Source organism: Pan paniscus, chromosome 6 (assembly GCF_029289425.2).
Source record: "Pan paniscus chromosome 6, NHGRI_mPanPan1-v2.0_pri, whole genome shotgun sequence".
Lineage (NCBI taxonomy): Eukaryota > Metazoa > Chordata > Mammalia > Primates > Hominidae > Pan > Pan paniscus.
The window spans coordinates 40181853-40201323 of record NC_073255.2 but is presented as its reverse complement, the minus strand read 5'-3'; the positions used below and the strand labels follow the sequence as shown (position 1 = coordinate 40201323).

Sequence of the window (19471 nt, the reverse complement as noted above, 5' to 3'; positions counted from 1 at the left end):
ACCTGGGTCCAAACACATTTGCTTCTTGCTTTCTCTGCTCCCAAACCTAGTCCTTTCTCCTGAAAGACAAATTCAATAAGCAAAACAAAAAGAGGCCATAAAACTGATAAAGATGGCAAAAGCCCAAGGAGACTCCCACCGCTCAGGGTGAGCTCTGGGCAGATCGCCCCTGCCTTACCAGCTGGGGACTGAGCTGTGAAATGTAGCACACACTCCATCTGAGCCTTCTGCAGAGGGAGATTGCACTGTGCCCCCCCCGCCCACCCCCACAGTGGGCCAAGGATGGAATGGCTTTTCCTGACTGGGAGTGTCCTCATCACAGACTTTTGCTCAGGCATCATTCTTCCTGGTTCCATGGCAAAGTGCAAAGTCCACAGATGCTCATCCTAAAGAGAAAGTCCCTTGTTTGCACTTCCCTGGGGTCCCCACCACTTCTGAGAGGAAAGCCACTATTGTGCATCGAGTCTCTGGTTTGGTTTAACAACTAGTCCCCATGCACACCTGTGGGTAGTTATGATTATCTCCATTTTATGCAGGAGGGAGTTAAGGTAAAGAAATGGTATGGACTTACCCAGGGGTATTAGCCAATAAGTCGCTGAGCTGGGATTTATTGTTATTTTTTGGTCATTTGTTCAGCAACTCTTTATTGGGCAGTCATTCTGTACCAGGCCAGGGAACTTTGGCATTGCTACGTAGTCTCTCTGGAGGAGCAGCCATCACTACCTGCCCCCATGTGTTGATATAATAGCAGCAGCTGGGACCCTTCAGCCTGTGAACTTTAATGTTAGCCTGTAGAATCCCCTGAAACTTCTTCTGGGGGAGGGAGAGAGGGGAAAGACTGGCATTCTCAGAGGTCTTTGCAGCATCCTAAGCTAGGACTCTGAAGAAAATACCATTCACCCATAGGGCCCCTCTGTGAGCTGGCCTTCTGCAGACCCAGTAGAGACCTGGCACTGGCACATCTCACAGTTTGTATCGTGGCATCTTGGTATCTAGGCCGGGCATCAGTTGGATGATAGCTAAGCCAAGTAAAGTCTGTCATCTCCCATGGAACCTTGATTGGAGATTCTGCCCCAGATTGTTCCTGAAGTTATGCATGTATGTACATGTGTATGCATATGGCGGCATGGATCAGTTCGTGTGTACACGTGTGTGTATACCTCTGTGTGCTTGGTACTTTCATGTGTGTGTTGTGTGTGCCTACCGTGCCTACTGTGCCTTAGGAGTTCCCTAACATGGCAACTGAGCATCAGATTTGGAAGGCCATTTGGAAAGCAATAAACGTTTCTGGGGCTCTACCACCCATTGACTGTCAAGCCATTTGGAAATAATAATCATAATAATAGTTAACCGAATAATAGCTAAGCTAATCGGCCACTTAATCTTTTAAGTACTACTCTAAGCAACTTCACAAGTGTTAATCCTTAATTCTCAGGACAACCCTATGAGGCTTGAACTATTGTTGCTCCCCTCTCTTTAAAAATGAGGAAACTGAGTCCGGCAGATCCCATGATCAAGGGCCCGCTGTGTGTAAGCTGCAGAGCTGCATTGGAATTCAAGCCATCTGGACTCGGAACTTGCCCTCCTCATCAAGACTGCAGCCCCAAGCTTTACTGAGTTACCAAAGCCGTCCTCCTTTATTTGTTATGGCTCCAAGATGTGAGTTGAATGTTTGAGCTCAGAGATATTTTCCAGGTAAAGGAAAGGGGCCTGAGTAACTGTGGAAGACAATGCATGACAGTGGGTCCAGCCAGAGCCTCCAAGGCCACTGCTGCCTGCTTTGCTGCTGTCACCGGAGGAAGCAGGCAGCATTGGCTTCAGTGGCGGAGTTGAAGCATCTACAGGAGGTAGGAAACCACAGAGGTGAGATGAAAACTGATCAAGAATGGCGGCATGGGAAACCTGGAGAACCGAAGACTCTGCGGAGGCCTGGGCACCCGCTGGTGCAAACCAAGTCAGGTGTCAGGCAGGCTGGGAGGCAGCACCGCGGTCTCTGCAGAGCCAGGACCTCTGGAGCCTCTGTCTTCCCGCATGGCCACACCTTCCTTCCTCTTGTAGTGGACAGTTGCTTATGGAAGCTTCCTTTGGTCAGTTTGCAAGGAAAATCAGGTCCCAAGAGAGGACCTCGGCTGCTGAGGGAATTGAAAAGGGGAAACTGCATAAACATTTTTGTACTTTAGTTTTAGAGAAAATCATACTGAGACTGAAAAAAAATTCTGGAATTTTTATTTCAATAAACAGGAACACTTTTTCCATGAGCTCTGCTCAGTTCCCCTCACACTAGTAAAATGTAAATCTCTAAAAAGCACACACACATAGCCCCGAGCTCTAACTAAATATACAAAAGGGCTTTTTGCTCAGAATGAACAGTGACTCCTTCTTCTGTCCCTCTCTGAGCCAGGTGGCTGGGGTGTCTTTTCCAGGCCCCTCCACCAGGCACTCTGGTACAGGCCACAGCCTGTGCAACTGTCCACAGCAGCCCCTCCTGATGCTCACTCTCTCAGGCAGTCTGCAAGTGGAAAACACACATCCTGTCCATGTGGATTTATTCATGTTTCCCGTATCAGTAAGGAGATGGAGCTATAACACATTAAATATTTACAATTATCAGAGAAAAGACAGTACACAGCACTGAACTGAGATAAGAATACAGTTTCAAAATATTTACAATGAACACGTCTTGCTTTTTCTGGTTCTTCTCTTTGGTCTGGCACTTTAGGTCTCTGATCTCTTTATTGTATTTTCTTTCCAGGTTCCCTGTAATTTTGAAAATGTTTGACAGAGCCTCCTAAGTCTGAGGAGGATTGCTGTGTAAGTGAGAGACATCTGGGGAGTCTGGTTCCTGTGTCTCCAAGCAAGAGGGCCTTTTTTGGAGCCCCCTTTATGCTGATGCGTGTGTCTCCTGCTTATGCCCGAATCAAGTTTGTGGCTGGTTCTATCTATGGCTCTACCAAAGACAGCACCAGCGAGAGGAAAGTGGCAGGCCCCTGAGCTTGTGCTAACCAAAATAACTTATTTACACTGGTCTCTTGAATATCTCAAGGTCTTTTAGACAGCCGCAGTTAACATGGAGCCAGGAATGCACTGGTTTATGTTTCCTTTAATTAATTCGACTTTAAAGTGTTCCACATTATTACATTCAAAAGTAGCTCCTTCGTTGTGTTTGATTTTAATCTCCATTCTTTGAAAGATCTCACTCTTTCCTTTTAGGCCTTGAAACAGCCAGTGACCAAAACCAACAGAGATTTGACCTGAATGTGTTACATTAGCAACACCAGGGAGAGAAAGACAGGAAAGGTATTAAAAATTTGGCGCCTTGTTTAATTATAAAGAATGCAAAAGAAGCATCAACTGTGAAATATTTGGCTATTCAGAGAGATTAAAGACCTCCAGCTTTTGGAATAGGGTGCCAGAGAATTATCAGGATCACAGGCGTTTTATTTGATGGGTGCCATATTTGACCTTGAAGCGTTGAGGCTGGCACTCCTTTGTGTCCTGGGGATCTCCTGATGTCCTTGCTCCCCGGCGGTATCTGCCCCGGGGCCTCTGGAGGCCTCGCCGTGGAGTATGAGGTTGCGCACGTTGCTGGTGTATATTTATATCGAGGCGGCTGTGTTGCCAAGGAGCTCTGAGAGAAAGCAGAGCGGAGATAACTTCTAATCCACCTTTCTGTGATAATGTGGCGCAAAGTGAAGAGACCCAGGGCTCCATCCTCTGGTCTGGCATCGCCCTGGGAGGGGTGGGCCCTCGGGGTGTTTTTAGCAGCCCCAGTGCACTGGCGTGAGCTTCTGCATTGGAAACAATGCATTGCTGAACTCTGTGCAGCAAATAGGGAAGACTGGGATTGAAGAGGAGAATGAAAGCAAACCGTAATTTGTAGGTAACAAGAAATGTATTTGAGTGTCCATTCCCAAGATTTGGACAGTGGGAGAATTAGAATCTGGGAGCATTGGAACTGGCAAGGAGCCAAGAGGGAATTGGGAGTAGAAGGAGAAAGTCACTTGCCCAAGATCACAGCGGGAGCTGGCAACAGGGGGGCTGTGGAGGCCAGCTGTATTAGTCCATTTTCATGCTGCTGATAAAGACATACCGAGACTGGGTAATTTATAAAGGAGAGGGGTTTAATGGACTCAGAGTTCCACGTGGTTGGGGAGGACTCACAATCATGGCTGAAGGTGAAAGGCACTTCTTACACGGCAGCAGGCAAAGAGAGAGCGAGAACCAAGTGAAAGGGGTTTCCCCTTATAAAACCATCAGATATCATGAGACTTATTCACTACCATGAGACAAATATGGGGGAAATCGCCCCCATGATTGAAATATCTCCCACTGGGTCTTTCCCACAACATGTGGGAATCATGGGAGCTACAATTCAAGATGAGATTTGGGTGGAGACACAGCCAAACAGCATCACCAGCCTGGGGCTCTTTGCACCACATTCCGCATATTTAGGGGGCTCCTAAACAGGAGTGAGTTTCTTTCCCTGACATTTTGAAGCTGACCCACAAGGAGTCACTCCCTGAGGATCCTTTCTTGATGGGTCATGAGTTCCACCATTTTAGGATGGGTAGAAGGGTCTGGAGATCTGCACAGGAGTGAAGACAGAGGAGAAGGAAGAGGGGTTCAGGCCATCTCATGCACATAGGTTATGTACTACGATGAAATGTGGTGGAGCCCATACAGCCATGTATCTGGTGTCAGATAGAATTGGCCTTGCATCCTAGGCTCACCCATGCCTGAACTTGGGTGACTCATTTAAGTTTGCAGTACCTCTGCTTCCTCATCTTTAAGATGAGAATAAGGATACTGTTGTGATTTGAATGTTGTATGCCCCTGAAATTCATAGGGTGATACATAATCACCAATGTGATGATATTAGGAGGTGGGGCCTTTGGGAAGTGATAAGGTCATGAGGGTGGAGCCCTCATAAATGGGACTAGTGGCTTTATAAAAAGAGGCCCCAGAGAGCTGCCTTGTCTCTTTTGCCATGTGAAGGCACAGCAAGAAGATGCCTTATTTGAACCAGAAGTGGGTCTTCACCAGACACCAAATCTGCTAGTGCCTTGATCTTGAACTTCCCAGCCTCCAGAACTATGAAAAATAAATGTCTGCTGTTTATAAGCTGCCAGTTTCTGGTATTTTGTTATAGCACAGTTCTATGCTACAGCAAAGCTAAGACAGTCACCTTCTTCACAGACTTGTGTAAACTCATATAAAAAAGTAGACATGAAAATCCATCGTGGTAAAAAAATGTGCTTTATAACTGATTCCTGAGGAATTGGTCTTCCATTAATAAGCATCATGTAGTGATCACTGGTCATTTTGTATCCTTGCCATTCTTATCTTTTTCGACTTCCTCCAGATCATTTCTCCACTTCAGAAGTTGCCTGAGGTGTGAACAAGGGACATGGGCTGGGGTTTATTAAGGCAGAATCAACTGGTGAGACTGGCTGATCATGTGTGTTTTCCCACCATAGATGCTGCCTCTTGCGTTCATACAAAGTGCTGTGAGACAGTGTCTTCCAGGGACAGACCTTCCTTATTGGGACCTAAACAGATGCCTTTCGAGGTGGAGTGGAGAAGAGCCAAGGAAGCCCCAGGCCTTTGGCTTGAATTTCTGGTGTCTTCATTTCTTCATGGCACAAAAATCCCCTGGAATAGAATATCTTTTCACAAGGAATTTTAATCAAAGTCGGTGGAATAAGAAAAAAGAATACAGGAATTATTCGCAACATAAAAGCAGCCACACGAGCAAATCGGCCCTGACTGGCACTGTCTCTTTCTACAGCATTGGGCCTGTAGGGACCTGTGGGGATAGGATTGATAACTCAGTTTAGTGCAGGCCCAGCAATTAGACAGGATCCTTCACAGGCCATGAAGTGGTTTTGTGTTTTGTATGGAGAATATACTCTGAGAGTTCCAGCTATGACATGCCCCTATACTTAATCTGGCTGATGGCCAAGGTCATACTGTGGTGTGAGCAGAATAACCCTCTTGATCTATGGAAATCAGCAGTATCTTCCCATGAGCAGGCAGACTAGGGGGTCTATCACTAGGGCCTCCTGAGTGACCAAGGGCCTCCTGGGCTACCAAGGGCCCTGATGAGCTGTCCTGGAGACTGTTGGGCAATGGCGGTCTAAACTTGGCCATCAAGAGTGAAAGGAGAGAAACTGTTGTCCTCTGAACAATAAACAACAAGATGCTGACTCTGAGCTTTTGCCTTTAGGGAGAATGCCTTCGCACTTCTAGCCACTTGTCTAAACGTCCCACGCTCAAGCCTCAATCAAGTTTTTCCTCCTCCATGGACCCAATTCAGCTAATAAATATTTAATGGGTGCATATTAGTTACCCAGAAGGGTTTTAACTTAAGCTGACCTGCTCTGAGGCTGAGTAAAAGCCTTGGTTTGGGTGGATTCCCATGTAACAGGGAAATACTGGAAGAGCAGCAATGTCATGATCCCTGGTTATTGGTCCATTAGGAACAAGGCTTCAGGCAGTGTCTGGGGGGCGGGGACAAGAGACAAAGTATGTGTGTCCCATCTCTTCCTATTCAGAGAAGAACTTGGATATCTAGGCAACTCGAGATGCCAGGACCACAGCCTGGCTCTAGTGCAGGATTTTCACACCAATGGAGGATGCAAGTGTGGGACCAGAAGCTGGGCAGGAGCTTTGCTGTGCAAATGGACCATCTCTGACGAGCTCTAAGAAGGTGCAGTGAACAAATCAATATTCAGAGGACAAGATTCAGGCCTAGGGTCCAGGACCATCGTAGTCCCCACCAGGAATGACCCTGGACCAAAGTACGGCTGGGCTTACAAGTGGAAGCACTGAGGTCTTTAGCCACAAAGGAAATGTCTGGGTCTCTTCTCTTGGCCTTCCTAGATACCACCCTAGTCCAAGTTACAGCTCAAGGCCACCTCCTAAAAACGAAGTTTTCTTGGTGTCTCCCAATCACAGAGACCTCTTCCTCTCTTGATTCCCTAAAGAGATGTCCATCTATCTCACTCACATTGACCCAGAAGAATATCCTACTCAATTTCCTCTATCTCTGCATCTGACCTGAAGCTACTCAGGGAGGAGTCAGTATTTACTCCCAGTTATGGTGCCAAACACAGGCAGGTGCTAACTAGAACACCCATGAAAAATGTCGGCACATCACACCTCACCCCAAAGTTACTCCACATCAAGTGAAATACTTTCCAGCTCCTCACCACCACCTGCAACACAGTGCATGCATTGGAGGTCCTGGCTTGTCCAGACTCCAGCTCATGGGAGCTACCCTGGTGGGAGATTCACAGGCCTGCTTGGCCAAGAGATGTGCTGGACTGAGCTATTCCAGGCTAAAGAGCAGTGGAAATCTTGCTCTTTTATTAGAAAAATTCTTGCGAGTTGGCCTATTTTAAGAAATATAGTTTGCTTAATGACTTTTCAAAAGCCAGTTAAAAGGGATGGACAATAATTCAGAAGCATTAAAAAAAAACGACAGAGATTCTACTGGCAATATTGCTTATGATTGGCACTTGCCTTTCTTGCAGATTCGTTCTTGACTTTGCATCCTGTCCTCAGAGTGATATTCTGCCAACCAGACATTGTCACCTGCTAGGCGACTCACTCAGGGCTCCTAGGCTCTGTCTGGAAAATCTCTCCTTCTTTTGCCCATCCTTGCTTCCCATCCCCCTCTCCCAGCTCAGAGCCTTTGTTGATGTTGACAGCTCATCCCTGGGCCATCATTCATCCTGCCCATGGCAAACTTTGGAGAAAATAAAAAACCCTGCTCCCCTAATCTCATTAGAAGGGCTGCAAATTGAATTTAGCCCCTCTCAGTGTCCCCTCAGCTGGCTGTCATTAGGAGCAGAGGCTGGGCCTTGGCTGATACCCAAAGACCAGCTAACTGAATTTGAGATGCTGTGGTCTTGACAGGCCAAGAGAGGTAATTGAAGAGCCGTGGGGCTCCTGGTAACATTTCAGGCTGGGATTACACTGGGGATCCAAAACCCCCATCTGCATTGGTGTCGGGGGCACTAAAAAGTCACCCATTGGGCTTCCAGGGTCGGATTATTGATAAAGAGATCATTCCCAGTGGAAGGTAGGGGGGTGGTGGTGGGGGAGACTGCATTGGTTACAATGCAAAATGGGTGTCAGAGGTGGAGGGAAAGGGACAGTGTATCCAGTGAGAGTCAGCAAATTACTCAAAGTTAGAAACAATTTGCAGGAAGTGTTGTCTAATGAAAAGAAAAAGCAGTCTGGGGAGAGTAGGTGATGAACCTACAAAATACAAGGAAAAGAAATACTCGGTTTTAATCTGTGGGCATTATTGGTCTGTTTGTATAAATCTTAATTTTTAAATTCTTGAATCATCATAGCTTTATTTCTCATGTCAACATTAAACCCCAAGCAGAGAGGGGCTTTTTGTGATCAAAAAACTATATTTTTATTTTTGAAAAATGTACCCCAAAACTGCATATAACATATATGCAAATAAGAAAGTATTTATATCCATATAACAAAAGTATATCCATATAACAAAGTATTTAACAGAGGTTCATGTGGAAGACATGTCTCTACTGATTTGGAGTTCTGAGGTTTCTTTAGTTCCCAGACCTATCATAAGTGTCTTAGTGAGGCTGAAAATTCCATGAAATCCTGTTTTAAAGAGGAGGAAATGAGCAATAATTAACCACCTACTATGTGCAAGGCATGGTTCTAAGCCTATTATGCACATCGTCTAACTCAGCGTTCACAGCAACGGAACAAGACAGGCATTATCCTAGTAGGGTTCCCCACCTTACTGACGAGGAGAGTGATTCTCACAAAGGTTAGTCAGTCTCTTGCCTAGCGTCATAAGGATAGGAAGGCCTGGGGCTGGGATTGGAACCTGGGATTGCCTCGTTCCATCACTCCCTAGGCCTTCCTGGCTTATAAGAGTGGTAGATTTCCTATGCAGTGTTGTTTCCCTAAAAAAGCCAAAATGACAAAATCTGTCACTCAGATGTAGTGTAGTTGGGAACACGGGCTCTGGGGCCAGACGGGCTCAGTTCCACTGCCTACTAGCTGTGTGATGTTGGACATTTCCAAATATCTCCGTGCCCTCCTGGAAAATGGTGATCATAGTAGGACTTGTCCCATCAGTTTACTGTGAGGATTAAAGAAATCAATGAACATCCAGAGTGCATGCATTGCATGGTGCCTGGCACATTGTAAGCATTCACTATGTAATACTGGATAATAATCAGTGTTGTAGTGGTGCAATGAAGAATGCCCATCCATTTGCTTATTTGATGGTCTAAATTTGAGAGGTCACCATCCAAATATGAGGCCACAACATCATCAGACTCTGGTTTTCCTTGCCCGACATTGCCAGATTTATGGTCAGAATGCCTAACATTTACATTCTTAGAACTTACTCATAGATGCAATTTCTGCTGAAGAGTAAAAGATGAACTTAAGGTTTTTCCTATGTTGATTCTATTCATGGATTTTTTTTCTCTCCAGCTTATATTCTTTGATGTGAGGTGAGGGAAGGGTGATGTGGTTGCAGCTCCCTGCCACAGAGGCCCTTGATGACCAAGTTCTCACTATATGCTAGGTGTTTTACAAATTTTACCTCATTGAATGTCCACTTTTACGCATCTTTTGTAGGCAGGTATTATTCTCATTTTTTCAGTTGAGAAAAGTGTATTTATTTTATATTTTCCATATTCTATCATGTCAACAGCATTCACTACAACCTTAAAGTTCCTCTAAAATGTCACAGACTATTAAAACATGGGCTCTGCTACCTTCAGCAGAAATTAGTTACATACCTAAAGGCCTTTCTGCCTGGCATTGTGTATCCCAATGGACTGTAGGTTTCAGATTGAATGAACATTGTTGATCCTTACTGCGTGCCTGGCTCTGGGTTGACAGGCTTGTCTATGTCATCTCATTTAAGTCACCCATCAATTCTATGAAGAAAAGCCTTATGATTTTTACTTTGCAGATGAAAAGGCCATAAATGGAGTTTCAAAGATCACAAAATTACTGAGTAGAGGATTTGGGATTTGAACCCAGGTGCCTCTCACTAACTCCATCTCCAGGGAGCTTCCTATCACATTGCATAGTTTCAGCACAGTCTGCAGACCCTGTGCACAGGCCTATGGGAAGCCACTTGCAATCAGTTAAAGTTGGCACCAATGATGAAGCCCATTTTTCCTCCCACATTTAGTCAAATTCTTTAAGTTGCGGGTGAAGAAATTGGGCCTCAGGGAGGTTGAATGGCTTGCCTGAGGTCACATAGGCACTTTGTGTTGTGTGAGCCAGACTGTGTTCCCATTCTTGTCCTAGTCCCATCCACAAAACTACCAGCCCTGACAACTTCATTCCCCAGGGGCCTGATCCGCATGGGATTTTTGGCAGCCTAAAGCTGTCAAGACAATTTCTCCTTTGCAGAAATGTTCCCTTTAGTGCTGGTTCCTTCTCTTAATCAGATGCTGGAAAAGTCCATGGGTAGAGTCCCACTCTAGAGACGTTTCAAGGTTGTAAATAAAGGCCTGATAGAGGCTGGGGAGCAGCCTCTGGCAGTGCATTCACTGCCCCTGAATTTATTCCAAAGGCCCAGACACCCCCTTACCATTGACTCCGGTTCTTACACCTCTTGATTTGACTTTTCTGAGAAATCTCTGGACACTTAAAAGGGACTTTTGAGAGAATATTGCCCAACCCCTTCACTTTATAGGAGCCAAAGCCTAAGGAGAGGAGTGAGTTACTCGAGGTCATAGAGTAGGTCTGTGGCAATTAAGGGCTCAAGAGCCAGACTGTCAGGGACCAAATCCTGGTACCACTTAACTGTGTGACCTTGGGCAAGTTAGTTACTCTCTCCCTGGGCCTTGGTTTCTTCGTCTGTATTTGGAAATGATCATAGTATTTATGGAGAATTAGAAATGGCCTCAAATTCTTTGATACCTCTCCATTCAAGAGGTGTCACCTTTTCCCACTCTCCTTAAATCTGACCTGGCTGGTGATTGTGCTGGTTCCACGGGTAGCCTTTAAAAGAATTGTCAGCTACACCTTGGTCTCATGGAGTCCCGAATTATCACAGAAGAGGCACAACTACCCTGAGGCCAGCATGCTTGAGGAAGTCCAAGCTAGCCATTTGAAGAAGCTGTGTGTTTAGGGAGAGAGAGAGAGGCCCAGGCAGCCTCCAGCTACACCAACCTCCAGTCCTTCAAGTCATCCTGAGGCCTCAGACATAATAGAGCAGAGATAAGCCTCATCCAAATTCCTAGCCCGTGGAATAGTGAGACATAATAACAATAAGTTGTTGCTTTCAGACAGTAAGAGTGGTTAGTTGTACACAACGGATAACCAGAACAATACCTCTCAGAAGGTTGTGAGAATTAAATGAGTTGATACAGTTGGATGTAGAGCAGTGTCTGGCACAGTGTTCAATAAAAAAGTGAGTTATTACTCATTCAACAAATATTTATTAACACCAAGTTGTTCTTTACCTTGAACTAGCTGGAAGGGTCACAGTGGAAAGAGTGACCCAAAGAATTTGACCCTTGTGGAAATTAGGAGAACTGTAACCTAGTCATACACTTCCTATTGAGTGAAGAACATATTTTCCCCTACTTGGGCCCCCCACATCTTATCTGTCCCTAGCAGAGGTAGAAGTTACAGCCTCTCCTTCTAATGGGATGCCCAAGACTGGGTGGGTCTGGAGGGGTTAAGCCCAGGGATGTTGTCCCAGGGCTGCTAATGAAAACTCAGCTGCTATTGATTCCAGCAAGCACTCCGTTTCCCAGGTCAGAAGAGAAACTCAAACCATTGTTGAGTAAATACAGTATTCTGTTCACTACATCAATTAGCCTGACCCCAGGGTCTCTAGGAGCCCCCTGGCTCCCCCATTTGCAATGACAGTTGCCATGCTAATGAATCCACATTGACATGATAATTAAACCATTACACAAAGTGGGGCTTTCCTAGTCACAGCAAATTCAGCAGGGGAGCCCGGGTGGCCGTGGCCCGGACAAGGCAATGGGGACCGTTCCAGAGCCAGGAGCTAACATGCAGTGCCTGGGTCATTCCCAGACTTGTCCACAGGGGCAGCTGGACTGGAGCACTGCAGCTGCGGCCTGTGGGGCTGGAGGCAGGGATGGAGCAGGCAGGCCAGGAGAAAGATGTCACCCGAATGATGCTCCTGCTCTCTCTTCAGAAATCCTTAATTGGGTGAAGCCTGAAAGGAAGGAATCCCTTGCCCCTTTGTGGAAGATGCAGGGCACCCTGTCAACTCTGGCCTAGCCCTTCCCCTCTGGAAGGCTTAGCCACACCCAAGGGAGAGTTGGACAATGGGGATTGCGAGGGCCAAGGAGCCTTGCATTCCTGGCATCATCAGGAAGAGCCATGTGACCATCTTTCTCACTATCTTTGGAGAAAATGACTCTTTCTGCAAGCAGATGATTATAAACTGCAGAAATGTCTGATTTCTTGGTACAACCTTACCAATAACTCATTTCTGAGACTCCAACCAACCACAGTCCTCTTTGCAAGAGCACAGACTTGGGAGTCAAGGGGACTGGACTTACATCTCGGCTCTGTAACTTATTAATTGTATGATCTCAAGAAATCACGTGGTGTTCTGAGCCTCTATTTCTTCAACTGTAAAACGGACTCAGAAAAACTGCTTGGCCTCTCTGTGCTTGGGATTAAACAAGACAGTTTATGTAAAAGGTTTAAGACAGAATTTTACTTAAATAGATGACAGAACCTTACTGGCCACAATAACACTCTCCATAAAGATGAGTTCCATTGACAGAAATAATCATTGTGATTGATTGGGTGGGAGCCTAGAAGGAACAGATTAAGACACTCCTAGAAAAACCTCTAGACAAAGTGAATGTGTTTTCCTCTTGATGACTGCATGCAGGTAAAGCTGCATGTAGAGTGTGCTCAGTATAAATATGGGGAAAAAGAGGAACAGAAAATGACATGCTTGTGGCAGAGAAAGAGGCAAAAGGGGAGGGCTGTCCTGGCTCAGGATTATTAGGCATCACCCCATAAGAGGTGACTAATCAAATATTTTCCCACCCATCCATCCATCTCCATTATTCATACAAGCACAAACACACATATTAGGGGACTTATCATGTAGAATTAAACACAGGCCAAACCAGTGCCTGTTTCTTATAAAAATCTGGTCAATAAATGAATGAATGTATAAGATGCAATTCCTACTCTCATAATACCCTGTAAAATGGAGTGTACTGTTCATCTCACCTCTTTTTCCCTTAACGTAATTCAATTCTAGCTGAGCTATGATTTATGGGCAGCAAAGAAAACACAGGTATGCAGTTTTACAAGAGAACTACAAGCAGGTGATAACCTGGCAAGAACATACTCAGACAAATTATGCTCAGAAACATAGGAGTTCAGCAGTGGGCAGGTGAAGAAACAACCAATGTTGGATTCAAAACTGAGGATTTTGAGATTATATCCATATTTAGCTGAGAAAGTGCTGTGATTGATTAGTAATGTCTGCCATGGGCATGGGAACGGAGAGAGAGGGGTCTTTCTTCATGGCAGGTGTTTGTCATCTCAGGTCTAGGCAAGATCTAAGATACCTACCATTGTGAAACTCTGTGTGTGTGTGTGTGTGTGTGTGTCATATAGGATAAGCCAATTCTCTTCTCCTCATACTATGAGCAATTAGTATTACAGTTTGCTACATGAACCAGTTTTGTTATTTTTCTTCTTCCTGCCTCCCTGCCAGTTACCTTAAGTAAATCCACTCAAGCTCTCAAAACCTGTGCTGTCATGCAAAAGAAATTTGGCTGCCTTAAAAGAATCTAATTCGATTTGTCAAAGTAGCCAAAGAAAGTCAAACTTTTTGTTAACTAATTCAACAAACATTTACCAAACATCTATGTCAAAAGCCTTGGGAATAAATAAAGAAAGAACCCACAGTTTCCTCAGGTGCTCAATGTCTAGTGTTTATGTGCTGGGGGGTGGGGTGGGAAGAAAGAGGCAAAAACACCTGTAGACACTTTCTTGCATCCCTTGTTTAGAAGGCACAATAGCCAGTGAAATTTAATTTGATGTGGCTTAAGCGTTCTTTGGACAGAAGCCACCCCCATTTATGTGTGGGAGCTGATGCAGCTCTGGGGAGCAAGTGAGAGGTTTGAAATTGAGCTCTTTGGATTTCCAACCCCCTTCAGTTTGGGCTTCCTGGAGGAGGCTGCCCTGTGCCTGGGAGAGTCCAGGCAGAGGGTGGAAGGTGAAAGGAGGGAATGTGGGACCAGAGGACCCCTTTGATCCCTGGGATGTTCAGAGTCCTTCCATTATTGTCAGGGTGACCCATTCACATCTTTTAAAAGATGAGATAAAACATGAGCGAAGCTTTTTTGATGCTTTCTCCACTAAACCCTTGCTACCCAAAGTGGGTTTCCCAACCAGAAGCATCAGCATCCCCTGGGAACTTATTAGAAAATGCAACATCTCAGGCCCTTCCCCAGACCCACCAAAACAGAATGCAAATTGAAACAAGAACCCCAGGTGATTCCTGTGCACATTGCAGTTTGAGAAGCCCTGGTTTATGTTACAGAAATGCCATTCACGCCCCTTACCTCATTGGGTAGTCATAGTGGACTCTACGATAATACCGTTTCTTTCTATGGCTTTTTTTTTTCTTTTAATTTTAACTTTCCTAAATGCTCTTGTGAGTAGGCTCTACCCTTCACTTCCAGGCTCACATCAGATGTGCACCCTCTGATGCCACTCAGCTCCTCTGTTCCTTTGGCGTTAAGGAGGGCCTTCCATTGCCGTGACCCAGGCTCGGTGATGTAAGGGCACCACATTTACCCAGTGGAGTTACCCATGACCAGCGGGCTCCATTCCCCTTCCCTTCTCTTTGTAGGCTTTCTAAGAGAAAAGAGATAAAGAAAAATCTATGCTATCATGGAAGGGTGGGAGATGGAGTGGGGGAGAACAAAGGGATGTGATGGGCAAGGTGTGTGCATGGAGGGAAGCCTGGTTGGGGAGCCAGGAAAGCTACAAAAAGGAGAGAAGGTGTTGTGGATTGAGATACTGAAGAGTAGGCAGCAGTTACAGTTGACTGTGGGGTCATAATTTTTTTCCCTTCACTGTTTCTCTGTTTTCTGCCATTCATTCTTTCAATCAATCACTCATTCAGCAGATATTAATTGAGATGCAGCTTTGTGCCCGGCTCTGTTCTGGGTGCTGAGGATACTGACAGAAGACAAACCCAAGGCATGAAGTGGGTGGGGAAGACATCAACTGAGAAGCCGGGTGCCGGGCCAAGCAGAAGCCCTGGCCCTACACCGGCATGGCTGCCAGGCACCATAACTGGACTGGGCCTTCCTCTCCTCATGACTATGGCATCAAAGGATTCTACGGCTACATGAGGCATGAGGACACATTATGTAAAGCAGATAAAATGACTCCAGAGTCTTCTGCCTCACCAGATCTTTTCCTTAGGATGAGTTTAATGAGGCACACACAGTCCTGGATGTTTTACATGCACCATCTGATTGATCCATCACAATCAGAATCCTGTGAAACTGGTAGCAGAATGAGGTGAAGACTGGGGTGACACAGTGTGTGAGTGGCCTGAACCCAGATCTTTCCTGGCAAAGCCTCTGATCCTGACCACTTAGTGAACAGAAGACAAAAGGGCAGCAGGTGGTCAGAGGGGTACAGATTGGACATTTCTGCTCTGAGGTAAATTTCTGGAACCAGACTGAATTTATTTGAAACAGAAATACTTTGCTGGCCACTAAAGAGGAAATCTGCCCTGATGTCATCCCTTCCAGAAGGCATTCAACAAACACTGGCTGAAATGAATGGAGAGAGCCTGGAGACAGCCAGGATGTTGAGAGGTTCAACCAAGTCCTGGGGCCCCAAGAACAGCAAACTCCACACTTGAGGCTACTGGGAACACTCTGCTGGGGGCTTGGCTTTATTTGTCCCTCCCCCTCTGTGAAATCCTGGGGACTGTCAAATAAATGACAAGACTCATTTTACAAGTAGACTAGAAGTCTGCAGTGGTGAGTCGGAGCTGATTGCCTATCTTATCTTGAGTCATCAGTCTCTCATTCCGCCTTTCACAAACAACTCTCAGTTGTGAGATCTGTGCATGGGCCTGATGCAGTGGGCATTTCCCAGGGCCTTGGTCCATCACGAGCCGTAGGGAATGAGAAATCCACTTAGCCCCTTGCTGAGGGGACCTTGACCAGCTGGACCAGAGCAGCAGGAAGACCGAAGCCTTGAGGTGCTGGGGTTGGTGTCTAGGCACTAAAGTATGATAGTGACAGTGACCACAACACCCAGCACTTTGGGAGGCTGAGGTGGGTGGACTCAAAAGGGATTCAAAACCAGCCTGGCCAACATGGTGAAAACCCGTCTTTGCTAAAAATACAAAATTAGCTGTGCATGGTGGCACATGCCTGTAATCTCAGCTACTTGGGAGGCTGAGGCAGGAGAATTGTTTGAACCCCAGGAAGCGGAGGTTGTGGTGAGCCAAGTTTGTGCCACTGCACTCCAACCTGGGCAACAGTGCGAGACCCCATCTCAAAAAAAAAAAAAAAATCAATGACCATGACAGTGATGATAATAGGTAAGTGATAACTCAGGCTTACCACCTGCTAAATTCTGTTATGTACTATTCATGAATTACCTCATATAACCTTGACAACCTTTTTTTTGGATAAAGAAACTGAGGTCCAGGGAGGCCGAATAACTTTCCTAAGTTCATACACCTAATAAGTGGGAGAGCTGAGGTTTGAACCTCAGTGTGTTGGAGTCTAGAGTTTCTTACCCCCTTGTTTGGGGCAGAATATCACCTGTCAATCAAAACTAAATCACAGGCCAGGCGTGATGATTCATGCCTGTAATCCTAGCACTTAGAAAGGCCGAGGCGGGAGGATCACTTGAGCCCAGGAGTTCGAAACCAGCCTGGACAATAGAATGAGACCCTGTCTCTATAAAACATTTGAAAGTTAGCTGGGCATAGTGGTGTGAGCCTGTGGTCCCAACTACTCAGGAGTCTGAAGCGGGAGGATCCCTTGAGCCCCGGAAGCGAAGGTTGCAGTGAGCCATGATGGCACCACTGCACTCCAGCATGGGCAGCAGAGCAAGATCCTGTCCTCCCCCACCAAAAAAAAATCCCACAAAACCCCCAAATCAAACAAACACATCACAGAGACTTCAAGGATTTTCTCCAGTAGCCAATTTTCCTGGTCAAGCATGGAGCACCCTCACTTTTTTTGCCCCAGACATATCTTCCCTCTTGGGGTCGTCTCACCTTGTTTCTGCCACCCCTATGTTGCTTAACTCCAAAGACACAGAATGGATCTTTAAAATTAGTTGAAAGCAGAACAGTAGACAGAAGAGAATGTGAGAAACACTGAATTAGTGAAGTTTATATTTGGCTGTATCTCCAGGACCTCACCTCACTTAAATGACAGAGGTTTTGCAGCACAGCAAAGATCCTTGGTTCTGGGGCCAGGCATTCCTGTGTTAAAATCTGACTCTATGGCTTCCTAATTCTCTGCTTCTGAACAGAGTTCTCAACCTTCTGTGGTGTTCTCATATGCAAAGCAGGAATGATGGTAATCCCTGCTTCGCTGGGTTATTGGAAGATTAAATGAGACAACGTGCGTGAAGTACTTTGCTGGATGTCTGGCATAAGTAAGTGCTTGATAAATGGAGTCTGTTATCCATTAGCACAACAAATATTAGCATCTATTCTATATATTGGGCTTTAGCATAAGATTTCATTTTAACTATCCTCTTTTAAGCTCTTCAGTAAGTGTTCTGGTTTTTTTCATAGTGATCTTACACATTTCTTACAAAGGTTATCTCTTGGTTTTTGAAGTCTCTGGCTGCTATTTCAAATGTAAGTTTTTCTGTTATAACTTCTTTAAAACTTTATCAATTATAAAATGTTTCAAATGTACTGAAAAAACTAAAAATCAGCATTTTAGCCCCAACTAAGTTGGTTAAGTCCACCTCTTTCTCCATGCAAAGCACATCTGCTATGTAAGAGACCTCCTCAGTGTCAAACCAAGGGAATCATTCTCCCTGCACAATTGATTGAGGTGCAGCCCACCCATTTCATTGACTGGGAGAGATAGGTAACCTCTTCCCAGTGGGGGAAAGGTTGTTGTGGTTGATAGGAGCTTGAGTTTTCATGGTTGATACCCTAAAATTCCTCATCCTGCAATCCTATACCCACACAAACAAAGGCCCACCATAAATACACAAACTTGCAATAGATTGATTATTGCCTTGTAGGCTTTCTTTTAAAAAATAGAAATAAACTTACTGATGTCAATAAATATCAATACTGAATAGTTTCCCATTTTAGGATGCACCAATACCTATTTAGATAAAAATATTCTGACATCTTTGTTTCTGATATGTCTGCCATTAAAAATTGCACAGTGGGCCGGGCGCGGTGGCTCACGCCTGTAATTTCAGCACTTTGGGAGGCAGAGGTGGATGGATCACGAGGTCAGGAGTTCAGGACCAGCCTGGCCAAGATGGTGAAACCCAGTCTCAGTTCACCAGATGACTCCCAGCCTTCAATAAAGTCTGAATAACACAATGGACTTTGGGGACTTGGGGGAAAGAGTGGGAAGGGGGTGAGGGATAAGAGATTACAAATTGGGTACAGTGTATACTGCTCAGGTGATAGGGGCACGAAAATCTCACAGGTAACCACTAAAGAACTTACTCATATAACCAAGCACCACCTGTTCCCCCAGAAACCTATGGAAATAAAAATAAAATAAAATAATAAAATAAATAAAAAGAAATTATGCATGCTTCTAACCTTCCAACATTATTATACAATTCAAAATGTATGTTATACAAATTCAATAAACTTGCTTTAATGTCAAAAAAAAAAAAGTCTGCATTCCAGCCTACAAGAAGGGGGTGGGGAGAGTCCAAGTGCTGTGCAAACAGTGCCTTTTTCAAAATACCTGACTGGGAAACGCCCACATGACTTCTACTAACATCTGATCGGCCCAGATGTAGTCGTGTGGACACACCTAGCTACAAGGAAGCTGGAAAATGTAGTCTTTGGCAGGGCAGCCATTGGTAAGCAAAAACTCCAGGTGTTCTATTATCGCATGGAATAAGAGGAAAAGGATACTAGAAGAAAGTTCACCATCTCTGCCACAATATTTTTTTGCCTACTTTTCTATAGAGTTTTTGTCTTGCATTTGTTAATAAGGAGTTCTTTATGATTTACATACTAATGTTTTGAAGGTTGTGTGCATACAAATATCATCACATTTCTAATTCCCTATATAAATAAAATATCATTCATTATATTCATGGTATCATTATCTATAACAATATTTTAATTTAACACATTTTCAAGATTTATCAAACTTTTTATAGTTTCTGCTAACTGTATTTTATTTAAGAAATTCTTTTCTGTACCTGTGTTAATATTTTTTTCTTCATT

The 19471-nt window shown here is 44.9% G+C and overlaps 1 long non-coding RNA gene across 1 annotated transcript in view; it reads right to left on the bottom strand.

Moving 5' to 3' along the window:
* Positions 1-2209: 2209 nt before the first annotated feature.
* Positions 2210-19471, bottom strand: part of LOC130541695 (uncharacterized) — a 63411-nt gene continuing 46149 nt past the window's right edge. The window contains exon 3 of the long non-coding RNA XR_008955781.1: positions 2210-5652. This is a non-coding gene — a long non-coding RNA (uncharacterized LOC130541695). The remainder of the gene's footprint in view (positions 5653-19471) is intronic.